At 49.3% G+C, this 10,969-nt stretch overlaps 1 long non-coding RNA gene across 1 annotated transcript; it reads right to left on the minus strand.

Moving 5' to 3' along the window:
* Window positions 1–4,445: 4,445 nt before the first annotated feature.
* LOC125940768 (uncharacterized) lies at window positions 4,446–7,982 on the minus strand. Its single transcript, XR_007463981.1, has 3 exons — window positions 7,927–7,982; window positions 6,463–6,563; window positions 4,446–4,623 (listed from the first exon to the last, which is right to left on the minus strand). It is a non-coding gene; the product is annotated as an uncharacterized LOC125940768 (long non-coding RNA).
* Window positions 7,983–10,969: the final 2,987 nt, after the last annotated feature.

Here is a 10,969-nt window from a genome sequence, read left to right on the forward strand (position 1 = left end):
AAGTCTTCGGCCGACCCGCTGTTCGCAAGCTCCGCGCAGAACAGCGCTTACGCGGTCGCGCCCAACAATCCGGCGAGAACTTCACGTCCTACATCGAGGATATTGTGGACCTCTGCCGTCGCATCAACCCTGCGATGTCCGAAGCCGATAAAATCAGACACATCATGAAGGGGATCGAGGACGACGCCTTCCACATGCTCATTGCCAAAAATCCCCAAACTGTCACGGAGGTGGTCCAGTACTGTCAGAGCTACGACGAGTTGCGGAAACAGCGCATTGCTACACGCCTCCCGAGCTCTGACACAGCCAACATGTCAGCGTTAACTGTAGGCTCCGTTTCTGCTGACACCACAATGCTCATGCGGCAGATACAGCAGTTTGTCCGAGAAGTGGCGCGACAATTGTCGCCTGTTTCCTGCGTCCCGGATTCTGCGCAGGCGCTTGCTCCGACGCTACGACAGGCCATAGAGGAGCAAATTTCTGAGGCTCTCCCAACCACCTACCAGCATCCGCCTGTTTCCGCTCCACTCACCTATGCTGAGGTCGCACGCCGCCAGTCACCAGCAATGCCACTCAGCACGGATCCTGTTCGACCAGCAAATACCTTCTAAGCTGCGCGTGCGCCTGTCCACCCGAATCCGCCTCCTTTTCGCCGTCCCGCACCGCCGTCCACTAATCCTTGGCACACCCAGGACAACAGGCCTATTTACTACTTCTGTTGTCTACCTGGCCATGTCGCACGTTTCTGTCGTCGTCGTGACATCCGTACTAGTGCGGGCGAAGTAAATCAAGGCTACTTTCCTTCTGAGCCACCACACCCGATCTCCTCCCACTCAACGATGAACAGCTGCTCACCAAATCGACGTGACTACGGCCCATGTCGGTCGCCCTCACCACGTCGCCGTTCACTTTCCCCAATGGTTCGTCGCCCCCCACCAGTCCAAGCGGAAAACTAGCCCTCGCAGTTCCGGAGGCAAGAACTGCGTTCGTGTCGACAACTTCAAGGCCTCGATTTCTACCTGCGAACGAAATCACCGTGAATATCAAAGGTGTTTCTGTGCAAGCACTTGTCGATACTGGAGCCGCTGTGTCTATTCTTAGTGGAGAACTGTGCCGCAAGCTCAAAAAAATTACGATTCCGCTTTCCGACGTCTCCCTGCGTACCGCAACCGCGCACCACATTCACCCTTCAGTGGCATGCACAGCTCGCCTTGTCATTCAGGACGTTTTGTATGTAGTCGAATTCGTCGTTTTTTCACCGTGTTCACACGGCGTTATTTTGGATTGGGACTTTATTGCTGCTAACCATGCCGTTGTTGACTGTGCGCGCGCCGAACTTGAGTTGTCGCCGACGTGTGACGCCGCATCTGACAAGCCACCTTCTCGAGTGGTCGTCGCCGCGGACACTGATATACCTCCTTTGTCTTGTGTTCTTGGGCCACTTTCTTGCGACTATGCTCCCTCTTCCACCGCCCTGTTTGCTCCCTCCGAAGCCTTCCTCCCGTCAATTGATTCCGAACTTCCACCTGCCCAGCGTACCCAACTCTTGGAACTGCTCGATCGCTTTCGGCTGTCGTTCGATCATGAGCAATCTTCCTTGGGCCGCACATCCTCCATCGTTCACCACATTGACACCGGCACTCATGCACCCCTACGCCAGCGTCCATACCGAGTTTCTCACGCTGAACGTCGTGTCATTGATGAACAGGTCAACGACATGCTTCATCGTGGCGTAATACAACCCTCGCTCAGCCCTTGGGCCTCCCCAGTTGTGCTGGTAAAGAAAAAGGACGGTAGCATTCGATTTTGCGTTGATTATAGGCGCCTTAACAAGATCACACGAAAAGATGTTTATCCGCTGCCCCGAATCGACGACGCTCTCGACTGCTTGCAAGGAGCAGAGTTCTTTTCCTCTTTGGACCTTCGATCTGGGTATTGGCAGGTCCCTATGAATGACACTGACCGTCCGAAGACAGTGTTTGTAACCCCAGACGGGTTATACGAGTTTAACGTGATGCCATTCGGCCTTTGTAATGCGCCTGCCACCTTCGAACGCCTCATGGATAACATTCTTAGAGGCCTCAAATGGCACACGTGTGTGTGCTACCTGGACGACGTCGTAGTCTTTTCCAAGGACTTTGACTCCCATCTAAAGCGTCTCGCAAGCGTCCTGACTTGCCTTTCCTACGCTGGACTGCAGCTTAACCTGAAGAAGTGCCACTTTGCCGCCTGCCAGCTTACCATCTTAGGTCATGTCAGCAAGGACGGTGTCCTTCCCGACCCTGCAATGCTTCGCGCCGTCGCCGAGTTCCCCAGGCCGTCTACGCTGAAAGAGCTCCGTAGCTTTATAGGCCTGTGTTCGTACTTTCGCCGATTCGTGCGTAATTTTGCGTCCATAATCGCCCCCTTAACGCAGCTGCTTGCCAACAGCCAAGGCATCTCGGCATGGTCTACAGCTTGCGAAGACGCGTTTGCCACCTTACGCCATCTTTTGATATCCCCACCTATTCTACGCCACTTTGACCCAGACGCTCCAACAGAAATCCACACAGACGCTAGTGGAGTCGGCCTGGGCGCTATTCTAGCCCAGCGTAAGTCTGGCTTCGAAGAGTACGTCGTCTCTTACGCCCGCCGCACTCTCACCAAAGCGGAAATGAACTATTCGGTCACGGAAAAAGAATGTCTTGCTATCGTTTGGGCAATCACCAAATTTAGACCTTACGTATCAGGCCGTCCATTTAATGTCGTGACTGATCACCACGCCCTGTGCTGGCTGTCTTCATTAAAAGACCCATCTAGTCGCCTAGCTCGTTGGGCGCTTCGTCTCCAGGACTATGACATCCGTGTTGTCTACCGGTCAGGCCGTAAGCATTCGGATGCCGACGCTCTTTCGCGCTCACCACTGCCTGATGAGTCTGGTGCTGCGTATGTCTCAAGCTATGATTCTTCCTCTCTTACATTGGCCGACATGCCATCCGAGCAACGCCGGGATCCTTGGATAGCATCTCTTCTAGAGTATTTATCTCAGCCATCACCCCGCACCACCGACCGCTCGCTTCGGCGCACTGCTCGCCACTTTGCCATCCGCGAAGGGCTCCTGTACCGCCGCAACTACCTCTCTGATGGCCGTAAATGGTTGCTAGTGATTCCTCGCCATCTACGTTCTGACATCTGTGCCTCTTTTCATGCGGATCCTCAATGCGCCCATGCCGGTGTCCTAAAGACGTATGCACGCCTGCGGCCTCGATACTACTGGCGCGGAATGTACCGCTTCGTTCGGCAGTACGTCCGCTCGTGCTCCAAGTGTCAACGCCACAAGAGCCCACCTAACCAGATAATAGGGCCGCTTCAACCATTGCCTTGTCCCTCCCGGCCTTTCGACCGTATCGGCATTGACTTGTACGGCCCTCTACCGTACACCCCAGATGGCAACCGCTGGGTTATCGTCGCCGTGGACCACCTCACGCGCTACGCCGAAACTTCAGCGCTTCCGGCGGCCACAGCACGTGAAGTCGGCTCGTTCATCCTTCGCAACCTTGTTCTTCGACATGGTGCGCCTCGCGAGCTACTGAGTGACCGTGGTCGTTCATTCCTCTCCGAGGCTGTAGAAGCCCTGCTCCGCGAATGCAACGTTGTCCATAGAACTACGAGCGCCTATCATCCGCAAGCCAATGGTATGACTGAACGCTTCAATCGCTCTCTCGGCGACATGCTCGCTATGTACGTTTCCGCTGACCACACTAACTGGGACCGCATCCTTCCCTTTTTTACGTATGCCTACAACAGCGCCACTCAGTCGACCACAGGATTCTCTCCTTTCTTTCTTCTTTATGGTCGCGAACCTTCCTCGTTTATGGACACGATTCTTTTGTATCGCCCCGACGCTTCAGAATCTACGACTCTATCCGAAGCTGCCACCTATGCCGAAGAATGTCGTCAGATCGCACGTTCTCTTACCACGCAAAACCAGGCCAGCCAGCAACATAGTCGAGACGCCGGCTTGTCCTTTCCATCATATTCACCTGGATCGCTGGTATGGCTCCGCGTTCCCTCGTCTACTCCCGGCCTTTCCACAAAGTTCATCTCAAAGTATGACGGCCCTTACCGGGTTCTACGACAGACGTCCCCGGTCAACTACGTCATTGAGCCCGTTCAGCCATCTACGGACCAACGGCGTCGCGTATGCGAAACTGTTCATGTCGACCGACTGAAGCCGCACTACGACCCGCCAGTGCTGCCTGTTCCATAGGTCGCCAGGATGGCTCCTTTTTCGCCGGGGAGTGATTGTAGTGACAAATACCGGCGCCAGCAGAGGACGAAGAAGACGTTTCTTCTTGTTGGTGCTCGCACTCGCTCGGCTTTGCCGTTGCCTGTTTCTGGCATTCTTAAAAACGCCAAGCGCATCTAACCTTGAACGCGTCCTATCACACCATATATTAGTTGATTCAAATTAGAATAAAGTGTATACATTTGAGCTGCAAAATTGTAATTTATGCAGGAAATCACCTTTAGCTTTCATAAAAGCGAGAATACTGTTCACGGTTAACCACAAGGAACAGGGACTCCATTGTCTGAGCATCTTGACCATAAGTGCCGGAGATGGCTGTGCTGGAATCCTGCTTCCTGCATTAGCAAAATAACAGAATCATGAGAGTTGACTCTACATTTCATTACGATCCTATACACTGCGGGGAATTTGATAAGGCAACAAGCTTCTGAAAACAAGACCCCTAATTATTGTGACCCCTAATTGGGCAAAAGTTCCAGTTTTCAAATTTAGAAACCGCGATCACTAAGTCATCGTGAATACAAAATGGCATAGAAGCAAAATGAATATACAGTAGCCTTTTCACTAGGGAAAAATAAGAGCATAAAATATAAAGACTCTACCAAAGACCTCTCTTAGCAATTGGCATTTCTCCAGGAGCATGGATGTGACCCCAATATAAAACTCACAATATTAAAATCTGCAATCTAGTTGTGCATTACACTTCAGAAGCACTGCAGCAGAAGACTTCATGGGAGAAGACACAATAAGACTGCTATGCTCAAGGCATGAGAAAATAATTGTTTTGCATGCAACATTTATACACTCCGAGACGAAGAGCACTATTCTATAGAGTGCACAACAAACGAAAATGACGAAACCCCCAACTGCATTCTCACCTGCCCTGCATTACAGTAGCAAAGCAGTACTTGCATCCAGCCCAACAATGTCCAACTCTCCACTGCAGTCTATAAGGCCTTTTCTGTATACGGAGTTATTTTTATGTATTGTTGTATATTTGTTTACTGACTGAGTAAGAATCAGTGTTTCAGAACATTTCCCTGGAAAATATAGAAAGTCCTGCCAACAATTTTTTGCCCTTGTTAGCTAGGCAATACGCTGACAAGTACTATTCCCTTATTTATACTTACAATCCTTCCTGATGCTCCGAATTTTTACTTCGTGCTCTGAACAGTGACGTAAGTCCTTCTACTCAGTTTATGTTGGCTTCCTCCAATTTACGTGGTCCTTGATATTGTAGCTGCTCAACTAGAGCCTAAAATTTCCTGCTGTCTCCTAAAAGCACCATATTTATTGGACAACATATCCTACGTTTCCCCCTCACTGTGGGGGAGTTTATGTAAGTGCTGACCTATTTACTAGACCGCAGTGCCACAACAATTTCTCATCCTGTGTTGCCACTACATGCATGAGTCACAATGGCTGCAAATTGGCTCCCCACCCCACCATCTCTGATTCAAGGTCACTCTAGCTCCTAAATGTACATTTTGCCACCTGGAGAATATCCAAAAGCATTGCATCCACATCAAAAGTGCTCCTGTTAATCTTTTTTTTTCTCTTCTCCTGTAACGACTGTGTTTAATCAAACATGCTTGCGAATTTCATGAGCCGCTCAGTAAACGAAATAGGCACATGGTTTGCTGAAAAGAGGTTTTCAACTACCCACGGTTTCTTGCAATTTCTTCAATTCCCTTGCAGTCTTGATAGCAATCTAGCATATTTTGATTTTGATACTGTTTTCAAAACGATAACAGCCGAAATTTTGAGGTTGTGATAATTATGTGATAATTAAAGGTAGAGGAGTTTGACGCAATAAGCAAATAAGAAGCGCATTGCAGAGAGTAAACAAATACTCTTTTCCCGCAAATAAATTGGTAGGAGGAGGGAAACTTGAAATGAGCACTGAATGCACAATACAGAATATGATGCTGAAATGCCCCAATCTCTGAATATCCTGCACAAAAGAAAAACTTCATTATGAAAGGCAATGATGAAATTGCAAGTATATACTTCATAGTAGTCATATCTGCAATGTGCACTGTGCCAGCGGCAATATATAAAAACTGCACACACACAACTGCACAAAATATCAGCCTAAGGCTATCAAAGGAGCCTCACAGTATTAAATGGAAACTTGTTTCAGAATATTCGACTACACGCCTATGTCTACTTACAATGTTGTCTTGTCTGAAGGCAAACATAAGTGGCTTGCCCCTGATGGGTTTCTGATGGAGAGCACAAAGGCTGCGAATTGTGAGGCTGTCATCTGGATGACCTGCAAGAAATGACATTTTAAGTTCCACATAAACAAATGCTCCCAGAACGAGAGACAAGATCACTGGCAATAAAGCTGATTTTGGTTGGCAAGAGAAAAATCAAAGTATGGACTCGGTACAGCTTACTGAGAAAAAAAGCCTCATACCACAGATGTTACAGTGAAAGTTCATTGCATTGAAATTTCCACATACATATACGCTTGTCTTCTCATACACTGTTGCCAGTGCTGTGCCAGCGGTATTTCTATTGTTTAATGTTTCTTTTAGTGCTCTCTAAGTTTATTACCAGCTATGAAAGCGGTTAAGTTGAATGTAATGAGTAATCTTAGTGCCACATTGCAAATATATACTCGATCACACTAGTGACTTGGGCACTATGTTGGCTATAAATAGTGTAAATGAAGCAAATTTGATTAATTATTGTTTTTCCTTGCCTTTTCTGGCCAAACAGCACCAGAGAGTCGTACAATTCAGTGGCAAATCCGTGGTAAATGCAAGAGGAATGCGTTAGAATGTCGCAACTCCTTGCAGGTCTCAAATCCATTATTTAAACCATGTTCACCACATTGCAAGTGTTGTTCAACAAGTCACTTTACGCAAGTCCTGCCCTTTCGAGGAGCGATGTCTTACACACAAACGCACACCTGCACCACATGACTCGCTTTCAACAATTTACACACACATACGCTTTTTTTTACACTTTGACACTCCTTCTGAGAAAGCATTAAAAAATTTATTGGACTCACTGCAACCTTCTCAATTAAACCTACTCTCGAGTCCGAAGGCATGCCTTATAAATTCCATTTTACGAATTATAATTGGGCGATAGAGGCCAATTTTCGAAGGGCATGAGAACCACCCCAGAGAGACCTAAATCTTAGCACTTCATATCTTCATTAAAAGCTGCTGAAACCAATTGCTATATGCGGAATATCGCAAGTAACCAGCTATTCACAATTTAAGCAGTTGTCTCCTTGAGTTCGGGAGTGTTACGTGTCAAAACAACAATTTGATTAAGGCGCACGGGATAGCGGGTGAGTCTGGATTGATCCTGACCCCTAGGGGTTTTTCAACGTGCCCCCAATGCACGGGACACGGGCGTTTTTGCATTTGTAGACAAAACATTTTTTGTGCAGGCGAAAAGGGCGGCAGCATTTCGCCCGCCGCCGCCTCATAAGCCTACTTCAAGGAAATGTGGGCTAACCCAAGGTACACGTTTCACGATCGAAATTAGTGTAATCGTGAAACACTTTCCGGATTTCTGATTCATGTAATTAGGCTGTTGATGAAACGTTTATTTCACAATAACAATCAAGGAAATGGATTCAACAGGGTAGAGGAGGGGAAAAGGCGGAAACTTACACCTTCCACTGGTCCTCCGGCGCCTCCATATATTCCAGGGTGGCTCGACACCAAACTCGATTTTCAGGGCGGTGACAGCCGCTACACCAATTTTGAAGAGGTTTATTGCGTGTAACACTACCGACTTTATTCAATACACACACACAAGCATGCGCGCCCCCGCAAAAAACTCACAAAACACGTACGCGCGCGCGCGCACGCACATACATAGCACTCACAAAACACACACGCACGAACGCACGCACGCGCAAGCACATAGAGACCCGCATACAAGCACGCGCACTCGCAAAGCGCTCACAAAACACGTACGCGCGCGCGCATGCACACACGCAAAGTACTCACAAAACACGCACGAACGCACGAACGCGCAAGCCCATAGAGACCCGCATACAAGCACGCGCGCACAAGCAAAACGATCGCAAAGCAGCAACGCGCGCGCGCGCACGCACACATGCAAAGCACTCGCACAACAGGCACGCGCGCACATACAAAGCGCTCACAAAACACGCACGAAAGCACGCGCAAGCCCATACAGACCCTTATACAAGCACGCGCGCACAGGCAAAACAGCAACGCGCGCGCGCACGCCCACATACATAACACTGAAAAAACATGCACGAACGCACGTACACAGCGCTCAGAAAAAACGCACGGACGCACGCACGCACACGTAAAGCGCTTACAAAACAAGTACGCGCGCGCTAACACACACAACACACACACACAAACGGAGAGAGAAAGATAGCCCAAAAGACGCTGAAGAAGGCGTCCGGCAAGCAGCAGCAGCAGCAGTACGCGGGCGCGCGAGGGAGAGCCAATATTGCGCCGGTACTTTCGAAACGCGAAGCCAGTCGTCACTTCTTTTTCTACTCAGACACAAAACGAACGACCGTGTTATAAGCCGCGCTGAACTCGCAAGAACACCACATTTCCGATAGTTCAAGCGCTCCGAACCAAAGCGGGATTATGCAGGTGCACCACGCCCGACGTGGCCACAGAAACGTTAGTCACACGGGGGCAATCGAGGTAGCCATCTTGCCGTAGTACTGCGTGCAACTGCTTTTGCGCTTACATTAGTGAAATATGCTATCGGATCACAATGAGATACTTCTACAGCCAACAATAACACGTAATCAAATAAAGAAACACCAAAACAACGGACACTTGCCTGAAACTTTCCATACCGACAGTAGTATACCAACCGCCGGCACGTTGCAACTGCTCGTATCTGCTTTCGTGGATCCATCTTCCAGCGCGTGCCAAGGCTTTGAGTTGAGGTGGGGCACGATTAATACACAACGCACGGACCACGTCTATGATTAGACCGCAGATAAAACCAATCACACATTTAAAATTATTTCCCAGAGCGCGAGACGCGGACAACGACAAAAAAGAGACAATGCTTCTTTTGAAGCAAGAGCCAATGAGGTGACGTAATGCCACGTACACACTAGCGGAAAAACGCGCGCGGCACGCCGCTGGCGGCAAGACGCGCGCCGCGAAAGCAGCCGCGAAACGGGTTTTTCTTGCCGCGGCAGGGATCGCCCCTGGACCGATTTCTTGCGGTTTGCCGCGTGCCGCGAATGAAGGAGACCAATGAGAGCGGCCCGCTTCCGTGACGTGCGCGCGGGAAACTGGTGCCATGCGGACCTGCCCGACCACTTGTTTCTGGTTTCGCACTATCATCTGCACGCGTGAGCTCCCGGATAGTTCGAGAAGGGGAGAGGAGTCTAGTCTGTCACGTAATTGCCGCAGCGGCGCGCCGCCGGTTGGTGTGGCCGCCCTGCCGCTGCTGCGATTTGCCGCCGGCGGTGCGCCGCGCGCGTTTTGCCGCTAGTGTGTACGTGCCATAACAGCTTCCGCCTTCCCACCCTGCCGCATGCCGGGTTGTCTGGGCAACGGTAAAGCGTCGCAGCGTCAGTTCCGGTCGCTTTTCAGTTGGGAGGGCGCAGCCGCGTAAATCGCGCTGCGCCGAACTCAGTCGAACTGTAAAAATTATCTGTCGCTGCCCCTTTATTCTCACAGGTTTGCTTGTTGGCGTGGCCGCCTGCTTGCTGCCACTTCGTTGTGGTCTCTAGCTGTACCGGTGAGCTGGGAGTGGCGAATACGTTTCGTGCCAAGCGTTACGTTTTTTTTTTTTTTTTTTTGACGATGTCGGGGCTGCATGACTGAGTGCAGCGCACAAATCGTAACCGTGAGCGAGCCGATCAGCGCGCTTCTACAGGTACGATCAAAATACCGGCTGCGTGTGATCAAGGAGACCATGCCAGGTCACAGCACAAAGTTTCAGCGAGATCGTGGCTCGATAGGAGCGCTACATTATTGGTCGTGCCACGTGTGAGGCGCAAGCATTCATATCACTCGTGGCGTCTGCCAAAGGAGTGACAGTTGTGCTCTTCCGCAGTACATGTTTCGGTTTCCCATATTTCCATAGTCCGGAATTCATTACACTGAAGCAATTAGAGGCATCAGTTCTTGGCATTCAAAGAACCATTTATGAACTATATCGATGATGGGCTTCAATTAAGTAAGCAGGATCGTCTGTTCTTGGCATTCAAAGAACCATTTATGAACTATATCGATGATGGGCTTCAATTAAATAAGCAGGATTGTCTGACTTGGTTGGTTGACAAGTGAATTAACCTAATTTTTATGCCTGCGTGTCTAATTACTACCTTGAATCGCTTAAAAAGACATCTCACCGCGGTTCGCCACTTTTTGTTGGGCTGTTAAGGGCACCGCTAAATTCCTGCAAACATTTGCGAGTTGCTTGCGCGTTTTCATTTAACTTCTGCACTTTGTATTAAAAATGTCTAATTGCACTGTAGTATAACAGTGAGAACTAAATCTAATCATATTTCATGAAATTGCAAGTGAATGTGTGTACTTTTCTAGGTAATACGTTTTGCAGTGCCCATCATACCAGTAACATCAGTATCTTAGAAAAATAATGACATACATACATATGGCTCATTGCGCGGACGTATACGCGTTCTTTTGGTCAGATTTATGCATGCATCCTTGTGTTCAACACCCTTCGGAA

This window comes from Dermacentor silvarum, chromosome 10, assembly GCF_013339745.2.
Source record: "Dermacentor silvarum isolate Dsil-2018 chromosome 10, BIME_Dsil_1.4, whole genome shotgun sequence".
Classification (NCBI taxonomy): domain Eukaryota; kingdom Metazoa; phylum Arthropoda; class Arachnida; order Ixodida; family Ixodidae; genus Dermacentor; species Dermacentor silvarum.